The sequence below is a fragment of the Lampetra fluviatilis genome, chromosome 60 (genome assembly GCF_964198595.1).
Source record: "Lampetra fluviatilis chromosome 60, kcLamFluv1.1, whole genome shotgun sequence".
Taxonomy (NCBI): domain Eukaryota; kingdom Metazoa; phylum Chordata; class Hyperoartia; order Petromyzontiformes; family Petromyzontidae; genus Lampetra; species Lampetra fluviatilis.
Genome location: NC_136334.1, coordinates 3,770,787 through 3,791,955, shown reverse-complemented (window position 1 = coordinate 3,791,955; position 21,169 = coordinate 3,770,787). Strand labels below are relative to the sequence as shown.

Sequence of the window (21,169 nt, the reverse complement as noted above, 5' to 3'; positions counted from 1 at the left end):
TTAAACATTTGTCACCGATGATAAACTAAACTAAACTTACTTTTATTCTTAGGTTTTTTTCCGTAAAGTCACGTAGGTAAAAAAATTTAAATTAATAAAAGTAAAATAAAAATAAAATAAAAATCACGACGATAGCTGTGATACAGATATCATGCTGTGACGGTTCCACCTGAAGACGGAAGCTTGTGTTGCCTCCGAAACGTCGCGATTTTGATTTTATTTTTATTTTACTTTTATTAATTTTTATGTTTTACCTACGTGACTTTACCGAAAAAACCTAAGAATATGAATCCTTGCAGTCACGAAAGCTTCAAGTCAGGAATAAACTTTTTTTTTTTTTTGACCAGGTAAGGTCCCACTTGAGCTGCATAGCTCTTTTTCAGACGCGACCTGGCCGCAACCGATAGCTCAACGAACTTGGCTCATCACGTGGAAATCTATAACAGCCAAATAATCTAAAATTGCATGTTCATAAATATGGAGGTTAAAACCAAAAGAACCATAAAAAAATCCACGCGACCACGGGGAGAATAATACAGCAGGCGTCAGGGTCGGGATCGAAGCCACGGCCTCCTGCATACCGGGCGAGGGAGTTAACATCTCCTAGCCACCGCAGCGATGATGTCTGCGAGGGGAAATAAAACTCGGCTCGCCAGATTCCTAGCGCAGTGCGCCAACCGCTCTCTGCAAGGCCTTTACAAGACTTTTGGGGCAAGCGCTGTTAGCGAGTAGCACCTACGATGGCCGGCATGGCACACGAGGTGGTGGGGTGGCGTGCACTTCCCCCTGACGCCTTTGTATCCCCGGTGGCGATGTTCACACACTGGCCCAGCCAGAGCCGTCTCTAGGGTACGGGCGAATCGGGGGCGACCGCCCTGGGCCCCGTTGCTTTGGGGGTGGGGTGCCCCGTGATGTAATACTTCAAGGCATCAGGTGGTGGGGGGGGGGGGACCACACGGTGGGATTTGCCCCGCACCCCCCCCCCCATGGACGCACCCTGGCCCCAGGTACACATTTAAGGCCGAGTCAACCTAGGGGAAAACCCAGGCTCAGATATTCGCCACTGCTAATCGGTCGCGAGCAGAAATGGAACTCGCGTGGCTGCGTTCGTAGCGCAGTGTGCCAATCACTGTGCCACCGTTCCCCCCACACTCACCAGCGAGTCAGATACAACTTCGCCAATTGCGCCTTTCAGCCCCTTGAGAGTAGACAATCAAGCTGCCCTACTTAATTAAAAGTAAATTACCCAAGTTATTTATTAAAATCGGGTGCATCATTAATTTCCAAACTATTAGCTTGAGGACATATTAACAGGTTTCACTATCAAGCGGGGCTCAAATGCACATTGTACAGGTCAAAGCGCGCAAATTCGCATTAATCCTCTCGCAACTTTACGCTGAAATGTGTGCGCCAACTCAACCACGGGACGAGGGAGCGGTACCGTCAGCGGTTAGGGCGCCGTGCTACGAAGAACCCAGCGACCCGAGTAATCTGCGTAAAAAAAAAATGCGCACGTGCGAGTATTAATTGCGCGCGATGCAGATTTTACGAGGAAACAAAAAAAACCCACCGCCGGTTTACGGGATGCGGCAAAGTGGCGCAGTGCGGTGTCGTTTCACACGCAGGGATCGCGACCGATACATTACGATTCACAACCGGTGTCTGTCGGGGGATCGGATCGTGTGGGTATTAATGCGAGTTGTAGCTGCGAACCCTCCACCACCCGACCCGAGCCAAACAGAGTGGTCGCGTGAAGGGTGCCGTAGCTCGGACGGACATTACACCCACCTCGCTGGTGCAGCGTACGTGCATCGTCTTCGTACGGGTCACCTTTTGCCATTCTCCGGTCTGACACTGGTGAGACGGGGCCGTGAAGGAGGCCCTCTCTGGTGTAGGCCAATCAGTTTCAAAGATAATGCACACTTTACACTCTGTAACAATTTTTTTTATTTTGTTTTGTTCCTGGGTAGCAAGTGTCATTTCCTAATTACTTATGCCGTGATATTTTGAAATGTACCTATTTTCAATGAGAAAACGTGATGCAGCGTATTGGTGGTGTCGTTTAGCAGTGTAGAGTAGTGGTGTAGTGTAGCAGTGCGGTGTAAGTGGTGCGGTATGGTGCAGTGGTGAAGTGTAGTGCTGTGATGCAGCAGTTGCAGTATGGGTGCAGTGATTTGATTCCACTGTGTAACAATTTCATTTTTTGTTGCTGGGTAGCAAGTTTTATTTTCCAAAAGTACAGAACATGGCTATTATTCCCCACAAACTTTGCTTTTGTGACCAGGACAGTGATATTTTGAAATGTTCCTATTTTCAAATGAGAAAACGTGGTGTGCATTTGTATCAATTCCTTCACGTAAAGTCCTGGTCACAAAAGCAAAGTTAGTGTGTGGAATAATAGCCATTTGCTATACCTTTGAGGAATAAGCAATTAGAAAATAACACTTACCACCCAGGAACAAATTGTGTTACATAGTGTTCTCAGACCTCCAATGTATAAAAATAAGCACGCATTATCTAATTTGCAAGAGGACAGATCGTCTTGAACGGTTATTGGTGACCCAAGACACGCTTAAGAAACAGGTTTTTTTTTTTTAAATCGCACGGTGGGGGGGTGCGGTTGAAACCTGGATTCCAACCCAGGTTTTCTCAGCAGCCGCGGTCTGGCGCTCTCCGGCCCCTCTCCGGCATCCAAGCCCGCCGCGGTTAACTCGACGATTAAAACAAGGCGGAAAAGAGGGGCATCCGGGAGCCCTTTCACTCCCTCACCCTCGCTCGCTCTCCCGCCACGAAACGTTTCGGAGACGTCAGCGACCGTGGCCTCACCCCGTATCCAACGTAGTTCTGTCCCCGAGATATTTACCCGACAACCTTGCATCGGATACTCCCCTCCCCACTCGCATCCAAAAATCGTTTGAAATCACTCGCGTACATAATTTCAAAACCGGATATTTGTGCATTACACGAGGGGGATAACGCTCAAAAGGCCGTACCAGATGGGTTCCCAACACACCCCCACCATCTGCTGTTCTGGCCACCTTGCAGCAAACTCTTTTCAGCAACGGCATGGATGCGCGCATCTCTCGTCCTTGCCCCGCACCTCCGATAGGCACGGTTGGCTACGTACGGAGCCTTTTATTGTGAAAATTCCGTCACAGTTCCCATGATCACTGTTTCATTGCTTTCATGGCTTTATTTTTGGTGATTTCGAAAAGTGTATTGGTTTAGCCATGTTTGTTTGTTGTAGTACAGAGTTAGACTGATGGCCTTAATCTAAGTTGTCTTGTGGTTGTTGTTGGTTGTTTGACTTGCATCCCACTGGGATTTTTGCACACAGCGTTGGTGTACGGTGATTTTTTTTTTCTGCAATATTTTGCTGTCTTTTCTTGGATTTTCTGTTTGCACTTAGTCACATATTCACTTTAAGATGTTTTTTGTTCATGTTTTTTGTTTGTTGCGGTTGCTCCTGATTCAAGAGCCGAATGGCTCACAGGGCTACACCTAATAAATGAACTTGAACATACACACACACATATGGATGCACCTCCGATGAGCACGGTTGGATACGCACGGTGCAAAAAGTTCAGCGTACATAGAAAGTTCACGGCACACCACACGTATTGTCTTCCTTCGAAGGGAAAAGAGAGCGGAGGGATGACACCGTTGGCGAAGCCCTGGGGCGGAGACGTTGTGGCAGGCGACGTGTCGCAACGGATGACATCGTGGAAAGAAAAAACTAAATTTGTACCGATGGTGCCAGCGATAGCAAGAGGAACCCCTTTCTAGCTGTGTGGCAACGTGCGTGTCCGTGCGTGTGCGAGGCAGCAAGCGCACTCGAGGTTTGGAGGGCACATTTTGCTTGCGCGCCGAGCGTCATTTGTCGCAAGGGATAAGGGGGGGGGAGAAACATGTCAACGGCGATGGAATATTTAACACCTCGCCACGCCGGACCCTGCTGGAACCAGCAGACTTCTAAAATCAGCTACGACTCGGGATGCTGCCTTGGAATGGCTCAACAACATTAAGCTGACAGCAACAGCAGTAGCAGTAGCCGCCCCCCGCTGCATATTATTTCAAACGGCACGCGACAGTAGAAAGCGGCAAGTCAAACTCGGCGTTGTGCTTGTGTCAAGAAACAGAGGGGGAGTTGGAGGGGGGGTAGTGATGTGGTTTGTTTGTTGGGTCGGGCAAGCGCGGTGACACTCGGCGAACGCGCACCCACCACACCACACTATCTATGGTCAGGCACACTCCGCGTGTTCCCTCCGCTGGCATTCGCAAATATTTAAACTCGGACCCCCGCTTTGAGGTCGCCACGGATTGCGTGCGGCGGCTCTTTCTGGGCCGCTGGCCAGGAGGCTATGATGCCATGGGGGGTGGTGGTGGGGGAGTGCTGAGATAGGGGTCACAACCTTTGTTCTGACCTTTGTGCTTTTTCTTACTTGTTTTTAATAACAATTATATTAATTTTAATAATTTTTCTTACCAATTTGTATTCATTTTTTCTCACTTAAAATGTATAATAAAATATTTACTTTATTTTCCTACATTCAATTTTTTACTTTTCTTATTTCTTACTTATTTTTGTTACTTATTTTTTTATTGACGTAGTATTCTTTTATGCTGTTTTGCCTACTTATTGTTTTTAGCGAATATTTTTTTTGTACAGCTGCTGCACTGTTTGAGAGGAGCTTGCACGCAAAGCACTTTCATTGTACTGCGTTACACTTCACTTTATCCTGTGCATATGAAAAGTAAACTTTGATTTCTCCTGCAGGTCTGCAGAGAAGATCTTTGTAAGCTCATCGGATTCCTCCGGTACAAATACAGATTTCTGATTCGGTGTAAAAACCACCACTTCTTCGAGGTGTCTTTGTGCGTCACAACAAGCACGTGAACGGGCCTAGCAACGTGAAATGGCCGAGCATGTGGGACAGTGCTTTTTACACAAACGGCGAGTCGGCGACTTTCTTTGGTTATGTTGCACGGACGACGGCTTCCGTTTCGCCAGCCGCCCGGCTATTTTGGAAAAGGGGGGGAAATCCATGGCGCTGCACAAGCAGCTCGGCAGCAACAAAAAGCCCAAGGCAAAGACATCAGTACAGCATTGCCTCGTATAGCCGCTGCCTCTTATAACGCCCTTTGCTTGTAGTGCTCTCTGTCCCGGCCGATAGTTCCTTCCCCGATCAACCCAATATATGGAAGAAAGTAGGCATGGAGTTGCCTGCGGAGGGGGGGGGGGGATGTATTTGTCCACATACGGTGTTGTAGAACCTGAACCGACATAACCATAGTATCGATTCTGCTCATTTTCAATCCGACAGCCACGTGAGAGGAGCGATTAATCTGTTAGTACAGCTTCCTGCAGAACGTGCGTTGATGGCAGACGGTGGTGAATCTTACGCAAGCTCCGACCGAATGCACTGGTGAGCACATGACATATTGTGGATTTTTTAAGGTCATTATCATTAGAAGTTATCATTTTTATTTAGAAAAATGCTTTAATACATTTATCATGTGTACAATCACATTATTAAGGCTATTACCGATACCCCAATGAAGCACTCGTATAAAATCGCTCATAGGTAAAACAAAAATAGCACTGTCGGTAACGCATCTCCACTGGAACGATGTTATAGTGACCTCCTACAGCGCTGTTTCCTACAGCGCTGTTTCCTACAGCGCTGTTTCCTACAGCGCTGTTTCCTACAGCGCTGTTTCCTACAGCGCTGTTTCCTACAGCGCTGTTTCCTACAGCGCTGTTTCCTACAGCGCTGTTTCCTACAGCGCTGTTTCCTACAGCGCTGTTTCCTACAGCGCTGTTTCCTACAGCGCTGTTTCCTACAGCGCTGTTTCCTACAGCGCTGTTTCCTACAGCGCTGTTTCCTACAGCGCTGTTTCCTACAGCGCTGTTTCCTACAGCGCTGTTTCCTACAGCGCTGTTTCCTACAGCGCTGTTTCCTACAGCGCTGTTTCCTACAGCGCTGTTTCCTACAGCGCTGTTTCCTACAGCGCTGTTTCCTACAGCGCTGTTTCCTACAGCGCTGTTTCCTACAGCGCTGTTTCCTACAGCGCTGTTTCCTACAGCGCTGTTTCCTACAGCGCTGTTTCCTACAGCGCTGTTTCCTACAGCGCTGTATCCTACAGCGCTGTTTCCTACAGCGCTGTATCCTACAGCGCTGTTTCCTACAGCGCTGTTTCCTACAGCGCTGTTTCCTACAGCGCTGTTTCCTACAGCGCTGTTACCTACAGCGCTGTTACCTACAGCGCTGTTTCCTACAGCGATGTTTCCTACAGCGCTGTTTCCTACAGCGCTGTTTTCCTACAGCGCTGTTTCCTACAGCGCTGTTTCCTACAGCGCTGTTTCCTACAGCGCTGTTTCCTACAGCGCTGTTTCCTACAGCGCTGTTTCCTACAGCGCTGTTTCCTACAGCGCTGTTTCCTACAGCGCTGTTTCCTACAGCGCTGTTTCCTACAGCGCTGTTTCCTACAGCGCTGTTTCCTACAGTGCTGTCGGTAATGCATCTCCATTGGAATCATGTTATAGTGACGTCCTACAGCGCTATTTCCTACAGCGCCGTTTCCTTCAGCGCCGTTTCCTACAGCGCCGTTTCCTACAGCGCCGTTTCCTACAACGCCATTTCCTACAGCACTGTTTCCTACAGCGCCGTTTCCTACAGCGCTGTCGGTAACGCATCTCCATTGGAACCATGTTATAGTGACGTCCTACAGCACTGTTTCCTACAGCGCCGTTTCCTACAGCGCCGTTTCCTACAGCGCCGTTTCCTACAGCGCCGTTTCCTACAGCGCCGTTTCCTACAGCGCCGTTTCCTACAGCGCCGTTTCCTACAGCGCCGTTTCCTACAGCGCCGTCGATAACGCATCTCCACTGGAGCCATGGTATAGTGACCTCCTACAGCTCCGTTTCCTATAGCGCTGTCGGTTACGCAACTCCACTGAAACAGTGTTATAGGGACCTCCTATAGCGGTCCGTTTACCAGGAAAGCATCCTGAGCGGGCCGAGTGCAGGGTCCTCTACGAATACCGCACAGCTAACAAACGAGGTGGTGCGCGTATGGTCGTACACAAAAAACACAGGCGAATAAAAAAAATTAATATAACGCTAGCGTTAAAGATGCACCAAAAATAAAGTTAGTCACATGTGCAAGCTCTATATTCAAGTCGAACAGGGACGTAAACAACATGTGGGGCAAGAGGCACCAGAAAAACAAGTTAAACAGTGCGAGCAGTGGGAGGGGGACCCCATTTTGTGAAGTGCAGACGAAGACGTTTAGTCTTAAATTCCACAGGAACCCCCCCCCCCCTCTTCTCCATAACCCATGACTCACGATTACAGTGGAAAATATAATTACAGTGATCCCTCGGTTTACGATGGTTATTGATTAACGAAATTTCGAGTAACAATCCGACTTCCAGAGCCCCCCCCCCCCCCATTGTTTCTATTAAGGATACATTTTCGATTAACGATGCGTTTACGATATTAGGCGGACCCGCCATTTTCGGCCAATCGGAACTCTTTTAGTGGACTCGGCAGCAGACCTCAGCCAATCAGCGACGCGATTTCATGAGCGTTTTGAGAGCAACTGGCTGCTCGTTTTTCAGTGTTTGATGTTGTGTTGCTTATGGAAACAGTACTCTTGAATAGTTAAGTGTTCATTTTTTTACTTAAAAGTTACATAAGAAAAATAACAATGGCAACCATCCATCTTCTTTGCCTTAGAAAATATTTTTAAGTTTATGCACCTTTATATGTAATTTTTATTCATTATTTATCCATATTTCCATTAATAGTAATGCTTTAATGTGTTCTCATAACGCGTGTATTTATTAAAATTGCTTGTTTAAGTATTAAACCATTTTTTATACGTGAAAAAGGTACATTTCAGATCCTCTTGGAACAAATTAAGCCATCCACATGTATTTATGCTATTTAATTAGCAATCATTTAAATTAGGGATGATTAATATTGTTAACCGAGGGACCACTGCACAATAATTCACAATTGGCTACGTACGGTGCGAAAGAAGTACCAACGTGCGGTACGCCCGCGCGTACGTACGGATGTGAAGCGCACGAAGAATGGGGTACAACTTTGGCAGATCGTGGAGGCCAACTTCACCCGAGGATACGACAGGCATTCTCATCGGACACGCGGCGTTCGGCCTCGGCCCCTTTGGATGGGAAATGTCCCGCGGTTATTTTTGTGACCGTGGCTTTGCCGACGCACGGCCACAGCCTGCCGTCTCGGGCAGTCCCCGGGTATTTGACAGAGTAAGCCGTAGTATTTCCGTTTAGCCACAAACTTCCCATTACTCACCGTCCCCCCCCCTCCTCTCACAGCCACATGTGAAACAAACTAAATAAGTAGGCATTACAGTCAGTCAGTTTCAGTCAGGTGTATTTCAGGTAAGGCCCACCGAACTAAGAAGCTCGTTTTCAATGGAAACCCCTCCGTCACGTAGCCGTCTCCCACATAAAAAACATTCTATGTTTTTATATTTTATACACATCCCATGAGCCACACGGCCTTCCGGGAGTATTATTTTTTTCCCCAAAAGTACTGGTTTAATAAAAGCAAAACCGGTTCCACATTCAGTGTCCCATCAGCAGTCAGGTTTGCTTAAACCAATGCTGGACAACTGCCAGGCGTTTATAGGCAAGGATTATCTCTGGAGGATATGGGTCCTAGTTTTACCAAATACTTCCGTTTGACATGTGCGAAGAGATAATTGCTGCGTTGCGAATGAAATCGTCATAATAAACGCAAGAATAGCAGGTTCAGACACGCTTATTTTGGAATTGAAACGCACCCGAATTGACGCGAGTGTCGAATGTGAAATGTCTGGCAGAGTTTAACCGATGTGATTTTTTTCAGAGAAAGACTATACGGGGGCATCGGTGGTGCAGTTGTTAGAAACACTGCATTATAAACCCAGTGTTAAATCAAACCCAGCCACCTGCGTTCGATTCCCGGCCATGAACGACACTCGGCTTCATCAGTTTGCGTGCGAGATCTGAACCAGTAGTGCCCCATCAGCTGCATCAACATTGACCGGCGTGGTGAAGCACGGTCAAACAACCCTCCGAAATCGACATGGCAATGGAGGAGGCCTTCGTCCAGTAAAGACCTGTAAAATTAATGTTACGTATTGTTGTCCTTTGGAGACACGCTTAGGCAGGAAGCCTGCAAGACAGGTCCCAAAAAAACATTGGGCCAAGGTAGGAATGTCATTTGAATCTTTGAACCAACGTTCTCTTTCTTTGCTGAATAGCAATTAGCAAGTGGTAAGCGGAGACCTGCATTGAATGCGTTTTTGTTGCCGTGGTTACTCGTTGCGATTCATTGGCAGGCCTTTTTTCATTTAAAGCACGTGCCCCATTATGTATACACAACAACATGCCTGGCAATACGCTAGCGACTAAACAAGTGGGTTGCAACGTGAAGAGTGTGAAAAGTGCGAAGCATTTTCGATCATCAGGAGTGCGTGGAGGCGGAAAGACCGCAGAAGAGGGAGTCACAACGATGGTGGCATGGGCGAGCATCACGAGACCTCGCTGATCTCGTTAAGGGGCATAAACCGACATCACGCGAACTTCGAGTCATCCTCGCGGCAGCGGCTTTTGGCTCGGCCATCGAACAAAGACGGTGGTTTTGAGCTTTCGTGACTGCAGGAATTACTCTTTGGTCCTTCCGGTAAAGTCACGTAGAAATAAAATAAGTTAAATAGCAGCATACGACGTTTCGATTGCAACACAAGCAATCATAATCGGGTACAAATGAAAGAGAACACAAACCTAGTAAACTTATAAATATAATGCAATACAACACAGAGAGTCGGCTAACATAACAGTCAACACCCTACCTGGTTGATTACGTTCTTCCAAAGATTGCTAAATTTGAGAGAGAGAAACAGAACACAGACACGGAGACACATAAGCAGAGAGAGATAACACAGAGACACACAGAAAGAGACACACAGAAAGAGACACACACATAGGCACACAGAAGCGCATCAAGCTATTCTGTGGCCGTCTGGAACACTCTTCCTTCCGATATTAGAAAGACACTCGAGCTCTGCAATATTAAATCTAGATAGAAAACTAATTTCTTTAGAACTGCTTTTTGTGTTTAGTTTGTTCTTTCTTCCGCACCTCCGATTAGCGTGGTTGGCTACGTACGGTGCGGAAGAAGTTCAACGTACATACAAGCATCTCGGCAGCAAAAGGCGCAAGAGAGTTTCTGACGTTCCGTAGGTGCAAAGTGAACATTTCTATCCATAATACATGTTTTTTGGGTTAGATCGCGTAAATATAGAAATGTGTCGTTAACCCCGCCACCACCCAACACAGCAAACTAGTAAGGTTTGTCATGTAAACAGGACATGCCAATTCGTTACTCGTACTGGAGAACCAAGCCACAACTTTTGCAACCCGAGTACGACGCTTCGCCGGTGATTACAGTTAGCTTCATCAGGCGACAGATTTTGGAAGGGAAATGTGGGAAGCGAAATTAAGTGCCCCCGGTTCAAATCCCAGTGAACAATGCCAACGTTGGCTCAACGTTCGACGTTTACCGAGTTGTGAAGTCAGTCTCGAAGGTGGATGCATTTGAGAAGTGGCGAGCGAAGATTCCTTCCCAAATCTGAGAACTCGTGTTTGCGTCCAATCAAAGACACGCAGGAGGCATGAACCAAAATATGCACAATGTGTACGGTGGAGAGATGTTAACTACCTCACCCAGGTATACAGGAGGTCGTGGGTTCGATCCCAACCCTGACGCCTGCTGCATATTTGGAGTTTGCGTGTCTCTCTCCCCATGCATGCGTCGATTGGTCTCCTGGGTGCTAAGGTGATTTTCCCCTCCACATTTATAAACATGCATTGGAGAGTACTCGACTGCTATAAATGTGCACACGATAAGCCACTTCGTTGAGCTATCATTTGCGATGGCCAGGTCACTTCTGAAAAAGGAACTATATATAGACTTAAAGCTTTCGTGACTGCAGGAATACATATTGTATGGGTCTTTCGGTAAAGCCACGTAGATAGAAAAATAATAAAAAATATCACGACGTTTCGATCGCAGCACAAGTAATCGTCTTCAGGTGAGAGAGTGCTTTTTTTTATTATAATTTTTCTATCTACGTGGCTTTACGGAAAGACCCAGAGTAAATTTCGAATTAAAGCTTTCGTGACTGCAGGGATTTATATTCTTGGTTCTTTCTGTAAAGTCACGTAGAAGGGAAACAATAAAATAATAAAAATAAAATATAATACAATAAAATTCTCACGACGTTTCGGCCAACAACGCAAGTCTTTGAGACCCCCCCACCGCCTACACATTCCGCAAGGAGTGACTAACCCCATATCTGCATTTGTCATAAATATGCTAAGTTCCTCTGTTGATATGTAAACTCCTTTGTCAAGGCTCTCTCCTCCCCCCACCCAGCTTAAAATACGCTGCCAAGCTCAGCAGTGTTCATTAAGACGCTGTTTCTTCACCCGAGGACGGCTGCTTGCGTTTTGGCTGAAACGTCGTGAGAATTTTATTAAATTTTATTTTTATTATTTTATTATTTCCCTTCTACGTGACTTTACCGAAAGAACCAAGAATACCCATAGAATAGCTATATATAGCTCAGGTGGGCTTCAGCAGGCAAAAATGTGAGCAGTAAAAAAAAATAAGAAAAATATCCGGAGCACCGGTACCAAAATAACCCTTCATCGGCCCCGGGGCTTTGTGTACCAGGCCAACCTGGACAGAGCCTTGTCCGTACACGTCAGAAATTATGTCGTACAACGCGGGAACTGTATGCGGCGTCCGGAAACTCACTCCCCTTGATAGTCCACGAAATTGGACGCCTGACGTATGGGGGGGGGGGTGTGTACGATGCGGAGAAGGGAGTGCATGCTATTTTGTAATCGCTTGTCCCGTAAAAAGATCTGACGTTTGAGCGCAGTGCATCGTAGCCGTTCTCGTCTCTCCAGACGTGCCAGCGCCTGTCAAAATACAATTCGATATTATTAATCCAAATGAAACTTGATTTCTTAAAAAATGTGCCTATTATATTATTATAATAATAATTGTTTTTTTACCTTTTTATCTGGCAACAAAACTGACACCTTTTTATTACAAGGAGTCATGTCTGCATTGACCACAATACCTGCGGTCAGAATGCAAACAAAAAACACAACTCTGATAATGTATGCACTGTCCTTGAAATTGATTGGTCCACACCCGAGACAGCTTTTCTTAGAGCATAGTCTCACATGGTGTTGGACCAGATGACGCCAAAAGGCTATTCTTAAACCAAGAGAGTGCCTATGCTACGTGCATTACCATTCTCCAACACAAGTGTCAAACCACGCAGAAAGAATGATGAAACACAGGATAATGTAGAACCAGAAATTTGGCAGTGCAATGTTCATCTGAATATGTAATAGCCAGGCTGAACAGGGTGACGTTTTATGTTTTGCGATGCTTTGGATTGCCAAGCCAGTCCATTATCTGCCCGAGGTCGGGATTTCCACAACACCAACCCAATGACATCATTGCTTCAGGCAAGTGTTTTTGTCAACCACACTTTAAAACTCTTCAATCTTGATTTGAAGCTTTCGTGACTGCAGGAATCCATATTCTTTGGTTCTTTCGGTAACCTACGTAACTTTACCAAAAGAACCAAAGAGTATGTTTAAAACTATTGTTGCGCAATGATAATAATTTTCTAAACTTTGTGCATGAAACACCACATTTTTGTTCGTCTTCGAAGCATGCCATTCCTTACTCAATAAGATCGCACTCATTACACACAAAACGCTTGCCACAAATTAACCACAATACCTCGCTAATCTCGTCAAAGAGCCAGAGGTCGAAACCGGGTACCCGATACCCGTACCCTACCCGATACCCGGCTACCCGTACCCGGCCGGGTACGGGTAGCCGTTTGCGACCCTGGTGCGGCCGGGTACGGGTAGGCCGTGAGTCACTGGTGAGTAACTGTTTGTCACTCATTTCGGGTAGGGTACGGGTAGGGAACGGGTACCCGTACCCGGCCGGGCAAATGGGTACCCGTACCCGGCCGGGTACGGGTACCCATTTGCGACCCTGGTGCGGCCGGGTATGGGTACGGGTAAGGAATCAAAACCCGTTTGCGACCTCTGCAAAGAGCACAAACCACCATCACGCGAACTCCCATCGTCATCCTAGCAGCAGCAGCGGCATTTGGCTCAGCCGTCGAACAAAGGCGGCGGTCACCGCATCGTCGCGCGGCGCTTTCAGATGCGCTTCCGCAGCCGTCTGGAACGTTCTTCTTCCGATATTAGAAAGCCACTGGAGCTTTGCACTTTTAAATCTACATTTAAAACCAATTTCTTTAGAAACTGCTTTTTGTGTTTAGTTTGTTGTCCTTCCACCGCACCTTCGATTAGCGCAGGTTGGGTACACGTACGGTGCGAAGGAAGTTCAACATACATACATCCGACACTGAATAGCAAAACCTTAAGCGATGTAAGGATAATGCACACGAGTCCGTCTGAGCGTCACGCTCCGGGATCTCCCAAACGCGACGTGGGAGGAACACGTGTGTAAAACCAACAAGTGTTCGATCGCTGGTGGGATTAAAAAAAACCACGCGCACTAGGTTTAATGGCACACCCAGTGGTTATGGGTGTTATTAATATGGTTTTGGTTAGAATGGGGCTGTGGTTATAATGTGCTTATATGGTTGTAGTCGTAATGTGGTTGTGCTTACACAAATGTGCTTCCACGTGCGGTTATAATGGCGTTATAATGCGCCCTTTGTGATTTGTGCTTTAAATTATCGTCGTGGTTATATTCTGGCCGTTGTGGTTATCTGGTTGTAGCTGTGCTATGAGCCCAGCGACCCGAGTTCGATTCCCGCTCACGGCCAGAACCAATGACGATTATCTGAACCGATCCTGGGCCTCCCCTGGGTCGACTCAGCCTTTAAACGAGTACCCGGTTGCAGTGTGTAAAACATCGCCACGTGGGAAATAAAGGCAGCCGGGCGAGGTGCTGGCCACCCATCCACTTGTGTACCATGCCGGCCTGAATAGGTGCTACTTCCTAACAGCACTTGCCTGAACAGTCTTTGCATTTTCGGTGGGTGTGGTTATAATGCAGTTGTGACAATGACTGTGGTTGTCATTTGAGTTGCGATTATAATGCAGCTGTTATGGCTACAAGAAATCAACTGGCTGTAACAGGAGGATTTCTCCACAAGTCTGGCTGTCGCCTGATGAGGCTGGTTGCAATTACTGGCGAAACGTCGTGCTCCGATTATAAATGTTGTGGATTTGTTCTCCAACACACCGGTGTGCTGTACTAGTACACTACACTATACACTACACACTAGTGCTGTACTAGTGACGATTTGGCCATGTTTTGTTTACATGACAACCCTTACTAGTTGGCGGTGTCGGGTGGTGGCGGGTTTAACGACACATTTATATTCACGCGATCCAACCCAAAAATGTCTTGTTATGGAAAACTGGTTGTAGTTGTGTTTGTTACGGTTGTGGTTATATTGTGCCTTCAAATGTGGTTGTAAAAAAAACAAGTCAGCTGTTGCTAATATTTTAGGCACGTGGTGTTGACATTCACTTTAGCATTGTTGACATTTCCTGTTGCTGCACCGCATTTGTTATTGTTGACATTAACAAAAACCTCTCTATATCGATATTGTCGACGTTATCGGCGTTGTAAAAAAAAACATCGGTGTTGCCCCACGCCAGAGACAGCTTTCTTTTGAGCCCAGTCTCAAACGGTGTTAGGACCAATCTTGATTTGAAGCTTTCGTGACTGCAGGAATCCATACTCTTTGGTTCTTTCGGTAAAGTCACGTAGGTAGAAAATGAAATAAATAACGACGTTTCGGGCGCAACACATCAACTAGCCACTTCATTATGACCCTTGGGCTACACCCATTTCAAACCTTTTAAAACAGTCTGCCTCAGCAGCAGCTTTCCCACCGGATGACGGACGCTTGTGTTGCGCCCGAAACGTCGTGATTTATTGTTTTATACCTACGTGACTTTACCGAAAGAACCAAAGAATACGGTGTTAGGCCAGAGGACGTGTTGACCAATCAGGTTCAAAGACAATGCCATATATTTTCAGAGTACGTTTTTTGTTTGTTTGCATTCTGACCACAAGCATTGTGCTTAATGCAGACATGATTCCTTGCAAAAGGTTTCAGTTTGGTGTTTTAACATCTTAACACAAATGTTTTGTTGCCAGAAAAAAGGGGAAAACCTATTCTCATATTTTGGTACTGGCAAAAGGAGGTCCCATGATGTTGTTGACTCATAAATTATTTCATAATGAACGGGCAGCCCTTACGGATAGTCCAAATTTGAGGATTACTCGAAGGGCAGGGCATCTGTTTTAAGACTGCAACGAGAGGGTCTATATTTAGCCTCGCCAATCCACGAAAGTGTCACGTACCAAATCCCCCCTGTCCCCTATTCAGCGCCATTGGATGCAAGTTGGTTTCAGAAATTGACACAAGCCATGTGTGGAGACAACACAAGCCCCCCCTTGACACAATCCCTGTGTGTCGAGGCAACACGCAAGTCCCCTTTTACACATGAGCCTTGCGTGTTCACCGTTCAAACACACGTGTCCCTACCGCACACGTGTGTACAGCGTGGTCCAGATGTCTTGTGACCCCCCCATTTAATTCTCTAAAGCGGATTTTTTTTTTAAATCAGGTTTATTTTATACATAAAGTAATAACGCACAAGGAAAAAAAACACAATGTTAGGGGTTAATTATTTGGGGGGCGTGGGGTCACGAGACATCTGGACCAACCTGTATGTGTTGCATGCCACGTGGAGTTTGCGTGAAATGAGCGCGTGTGGTTGGTATGTGTGCGGTGTGTGGTGGAGTGTGTAGTGTGTGTGTGTGGAGTGTGTGTTGTGGAGTGTGGTGTGTGTGTGGAGTGTGTGTGTGTTGTGGAGAGAGTGTGTTGGAGTGCGTGTGGTAGAGTGTGTGTGTGTTGTGTGTGTGGTGGAGTGTGTGTGGAGTGTGTGTGTGTGGAGGTGTGTGTGGTGGAGTGTGTGTGTTGTGTGGAGAGTGTGTGTGTTGTGGAGTGTGTGTGTTGGAGTGCGTGTGGTGGAGTGTGTGTGGTGGAGTGTGTGTGTGTTGTGTGTGCTCGCTAACAGCACTTTCCCCTACAGTCTGTTAAGGCTATACGGGGGATCTTTGTGGAGTGTGTGTGTTGTGGAGTGTGTGTAGTGTGTGTGTGGTGGAATGTGTGGAGTGTGTGTGCGGTGTGTGTGTGCGGTGTGTGTGGAATGTGTGGAGTGTGTGTGTTGTGTGTGTGGTGTGTGCTGTGGTGTGTTGTGCGTAGTTTGTGTGGTGTGTGTGTGGAGTGTGTGTGTTCTGTGGAGTGTGTGGTGTGTGTGTGGTGGAGTGTGTGTGTGGTGGAGTGTGTGTGTGGTGGAGTGTGTGTGTTGTGGAGTGTGTGTGTTGTGGAGTGTGTGTGTTGTGGAGTGTGTGTGTTGTGGAGTGTGTGTGTTGTGGAGTGTGTGTGTTGTGGAGTGTGTGTGTTGTGGAGTGTGTGTGTTGTGGAGTGTGTGTGTTGTGGAGTGTGTGTGTTGTGTTGTGTGGAGTGTGTGTGTTGTGGAGTGTGTGTTGTGGAGTGTGTATGTTGTGGAGTGTGTTGTGTGGAGTGTGTGTGTTGTGTTGTGTGGAGTGTGTATGTTGTGGAGTGTGTTGTGGAGTGTGTGTGTTGTGTTGTGTGGAGTGTGTGTGTTGTGGAGTGTGTGTGTTGTGGAGTGTGTGTTGTGTGGAGTGTGTGTGTTGTGTTGTGTGGAGTGTGTGGTGTGTGTGGTGGCGTGTGTGTGTACGTGTGTGTTGTGGAGTGGTAGTGTAGTGGTTAGCGCTACGCTACGCAATGAACCCGGCGACCCGAGTTCGACTCCCGCTCACGGCCAACACCGCTGACGATTATCTGAACCGGTCCCGGGCCTCCCCTAGGTCGACTCAGCCCCAAATGAGTACCTGGTGCGGTGTGTAAACATCGCCACTGGGGAGACAAAGGCGGTCGGGCGTGGTGCTGGCCACCCACCCCCTCGTGTACCGTTCTGGCCTTCAAAGGTGCTCGCTAGCAGCACTTGCCCCTACAGTCTGTTACAGGCTACACGGGGGATCTTTGTCTTTGTTCCACATTGCAGATCCATGGGGAGCGGTGGCGCAGCGGTTAGCGCACTACGCCAACCCCAGTGAAAATTCCCGCTCGAGGCCACTCCAACACACGTTCATCTCCGAACCGGTCCTGCCCCTCCCCTAGGTCTACTCAGCCTCAAATGTGTTCGCCGAGTGACCCCGTGTAAACCTCGCCACCGGGGGAGACAAAGGCGGTCCCAGTTGCTGGCCGCCCACCCAACACTCATCTCTTGCCAGTGACGGCCTTCGTGGGCCATCTTACTCGCTTGCTACTAAAAAAAATCTGCAAAAATGCTTCAAAGTTAAAGAGCCGTCAACGAAACGCGTCTGTGTTGCGTCCACGTGGATTCAGAGTTTTTTATTTGACGCCGGTGCGCATTTCCCACTCGCCCCCATCCTCCCTCCCACCACTTCCTCCCTCCAATCTCTCCGATACGAGTTGTTGTTGTTGCTGTTGTTGTTGTTAATCGGAACTACAAGTGTCGGATGTGTCGTCCGAGTGGTCTAGCCGCCACGTGCCCGCTGGGGGAGAGGGCGAGAATAGACACGTCTCGCTCGCCGTGTGTGGTGGTGGGGTGGTGTGTGTGGTGGTGGTGGTGGGGTGGTGTGTGTGGTGGTGGTGGGTGTGGTGGTGTGGTGGTGGTGTGTGTGGTGGGGTGTGGTGGTGGCGGTCTGGTGGTGGTGGTGTGTGTGGTGGGGTGGTGGTGGGTGTGTGGTGGTGGTGGTGTGTGGTGGGGTGTGGCGGTGGTGGTGTGTGGTGGGTGTGCGGTGGTGGTGGTGTGTGGTGGTGGTGTGTGTGGTGGGGTGTGGTGTGTGTGTGTGGTGGTGGTCTGTGTGGTGGCGGTGTGTGTGGTGGGGTGTGGTGATGGAGGAGGTGGTGGCGGGGTGTGGTGGTGGCGGTCTGGTGGTGGTGCCGTGGTGGTATATGGTGGTGGCGGTGTGTGTGTGTTGGTGGCGGTGGTGGTGGTCACTCGCATCAAACGAAATTCTCAACGCGTGTAAGATCCGTACGCAAGTACGCGCCACGGACACGTGTTCACTTACCCTCTGCAAGAACGCACGTGTTCCACCGCCGAAGCTGACTTCCGCCTGATGCAACACGCAAGTAGCAGCCGTAGCAGCAGCAAGGGCCTCTGTCTCGCGTCTCATCCACACACACTCACTCACTCCACCCCCACGCTCCTTCTCTTATATTCGCCTCGCTCCCACCCCTTCCCTCTACCGGCTGTTGCTGTGACTGCATCACAGACGACGTCTCACGCAACGATTGCGCCATATACAGACACGCACGTGTGTGTGCGTGTTGAACTTCTTTCGCACCGTACGTAGCCATCCGTGCTAATCGGAAATGCGGTGGGGGGGGGGGGACATTAAGCTGAACGCAAAAAAAATCAGTCTGCTATTTGCTAGAGAATGCAATTGCATCCTGCATCCCATGCCATGCATACAAACCACTCCCGTCATTGGCACAATCGCATTCTACACGGCTATCCCTAGGCCACAAACGTCGCTAGGTGTAGGGATACTGTAAATGCAAAACAAGCGTTGGGGTGGCTTGAGACGTCCTGAGGGTATTCTCCGTCATATCTAAGATGATCTATCGCCCGAGGTCCCTCCCACAAGAGCTCTCAATTAAACACAACTCAGCTGTTTTATTTACCGGGGTAAAACTCACTTAGCACTCGGTTATTTTTCAGAGGCGACCTGACCACACATCGTATAGCTTCATCGAAGCTGCTGATATCACCACCACCACATCAGCATCATATGTGGGGAATTTATAGGAGCAGCCAAATAAATACTCTTAGTTCTTTAATAAATGTAATAAATTTTATTTTAATTCATTTTAATTTCATTAATACATTTTATTTTTTATTAATTTTAATTTCATTTTTTACCTACGTGACTTTACCGAAAGAACTAAGAGTATGAATCCTTGCAATCACGAAAGCTTCAAATCTAGAGCCAAATAAATCTCAGCAAAAACGTGACCACGGGGAGAGAAATATCCAACAGTCATCGTCAGGGTCCGGGATTAATTCTAGATTTGAAGCTTTCGTGACTGCAAGGATTCATACTCTTAGGTTTTTTTCGGTAAAGTCACGTAGGTAAAAAAAAGTAAATAATAAAATAATAGAAATAAAATAATAAATCACGACGTTTCGGAGGCAACACAAGTCTCCGTCATCAGGTGGGACCGTCACAGCTAAATTTACTGTATCAAGTGAGGTAAAATTCCAAGAGACAAGCTCTTAAATACAAGTTAAGGGGGAGGGGCTTATCTGAATGTGGTAGCCAATGAATGGAACGTGTTGGGGGGGGTGGGCGGGGCTAAAAGAGAACAATCGGTGTACCTCGACTTGAGGTTGTAATCGGTGTTGGCTGACAATCCAAATACAAAAGAAGCAGTACTGGGATTAAACCCAAGGGCAGAGCCAGGATTTTCAGGTAGGGGGGGGGCAACCCCTCCAGCAATGAAAAATGATAGAGGAGTTGTTAGTAAGTAAGGACTTTGGTTCTTTCAGTAAAGGTGGAACAACCACCTGATGACGGACGCTTGTGTTGCGCCCGAAACGTCGTGATTTCATTTATTTTATTTTATACCTAAGTGACTTTACCGAAAGAACCAAAGATTATGGATCCCTGCAGTCACGAAAACTTCAAATCTATATTGACTTGTCCCTTACTTTTTATTTGACGCGTGTGCGGCGATGGCGCAGCCATCGATCGAGGGTCGAATTCGAACCGCGTTGTGTGATCGGCATCGCGCTCGCTGAAGGTGAATGCCTTCAGGGAAGTCGTGTGCTGTATACGCAACTGCGCACAATTCTGAGTCACGTATAACTGCTTTGCCGTTACTTATTGCCAATAATGGACTCATACTATTGTCCTATCATCTCATAGAGTCCTTGGCATGTAATAATATGCTACACAGTGGCAGTGGGGGTCGCAAAATGCCGATTTATTACCAATAAACCCCAATGATCCGATCGAAATTAGGGATTTCGATCGGATCATTGGGAGGGCACGTGGAACCCCAATGATCCGCCAGTGATTAAACCCATGGGCTCTTGCGTGCCAGGCGAGGGTGTTAACATAATCTCGCCACTGCGACACCCAATTATGCATACCCGGTCATGTAACCTTCTCAACGAGATAATGCGGACATACATTATGCATGCTAAATGCATTATGCATTTAAATTTTGACTTTAAACTTAAGTGACTGCAGGAATTAAAATTCTGAAACCTTTTACAAGGAATCATGTCTGCATTAACCACAAATACTTGTGGTTAGAATGCAAACAAAAAACGTACTCTGATAATATATGGCATTGTCTTTGAACCTGATTGGTCAACACGTCCTCTGGTCTAACACCGTATTCTTTGGTTCTTTCGGTAAAGTCACGTAGATAGAAAATACAAATAAAATAACAAAAAAAATTAATTACAAATTAAAGGAAAAAACCCACGGCGTTTCGATCGCAACACAAGCGGTCTTCATCCGGCGGAGAGAAAAGAAGAGGGCAAGCCTCCAAATGCAACTGCATTTTAAGGGCTTTGCTCACTTTGAAACGTCGTAGTTTGTTTATTTTATATTTATAATTTTTCTTAATTTGAACCTATCTACGTGACTTTACCGAAAGACCCAAAGAATACGAGACCGTGGATTTTCTGTAAATAAAAGCAGGTGCCTCCTACAAACCTCGTCTCCGAATCACTGACACTCCATATGCATGCATTACATGCCTTAGTAACCCCCAATACACCACACTCTCAAAAGCAATGGATAGCACGTGATTCAAGTGGGATCATACCAGAGGTGGGACAAAGTCATTGTTATGCAAGTCCAAGTCGAGTCGCAAGTCATCAAATTCATGACTCGAGTCTGACTCGAGTCCAAGTCACATGACTCGAGTCCACATCTCATAGGTGGGACAAAGTCATTGTTATGCAA

The 21,169-nt window shown here is 47.2% G+C and overlaps 1 protein-coding gene across 2 annotated transcripts in view; it reads right to left on the bottom strand.

The window, feature by feature from the left end:
* Positions 1–18,381, bottom strand: part of LOC144950981 (high affinity cationic amino acid transporter 1-like) — a 68,505-nt gene extending 50,124 nt beyond the window's left edge. For both annotated transcript variants that reach the window (XM_078881172.1, XM_078881171.1), the window contains exon 1: positions 18,257–18,381. The gene's annotated coding sequence lies outside the window, so the exon portion shown is untranslated. The remainder of the gene's footprint in view (positions 1–18,256) is intronic.
* Positions 18,382–21,169: the final 2,788 nt, after the last annotated feature.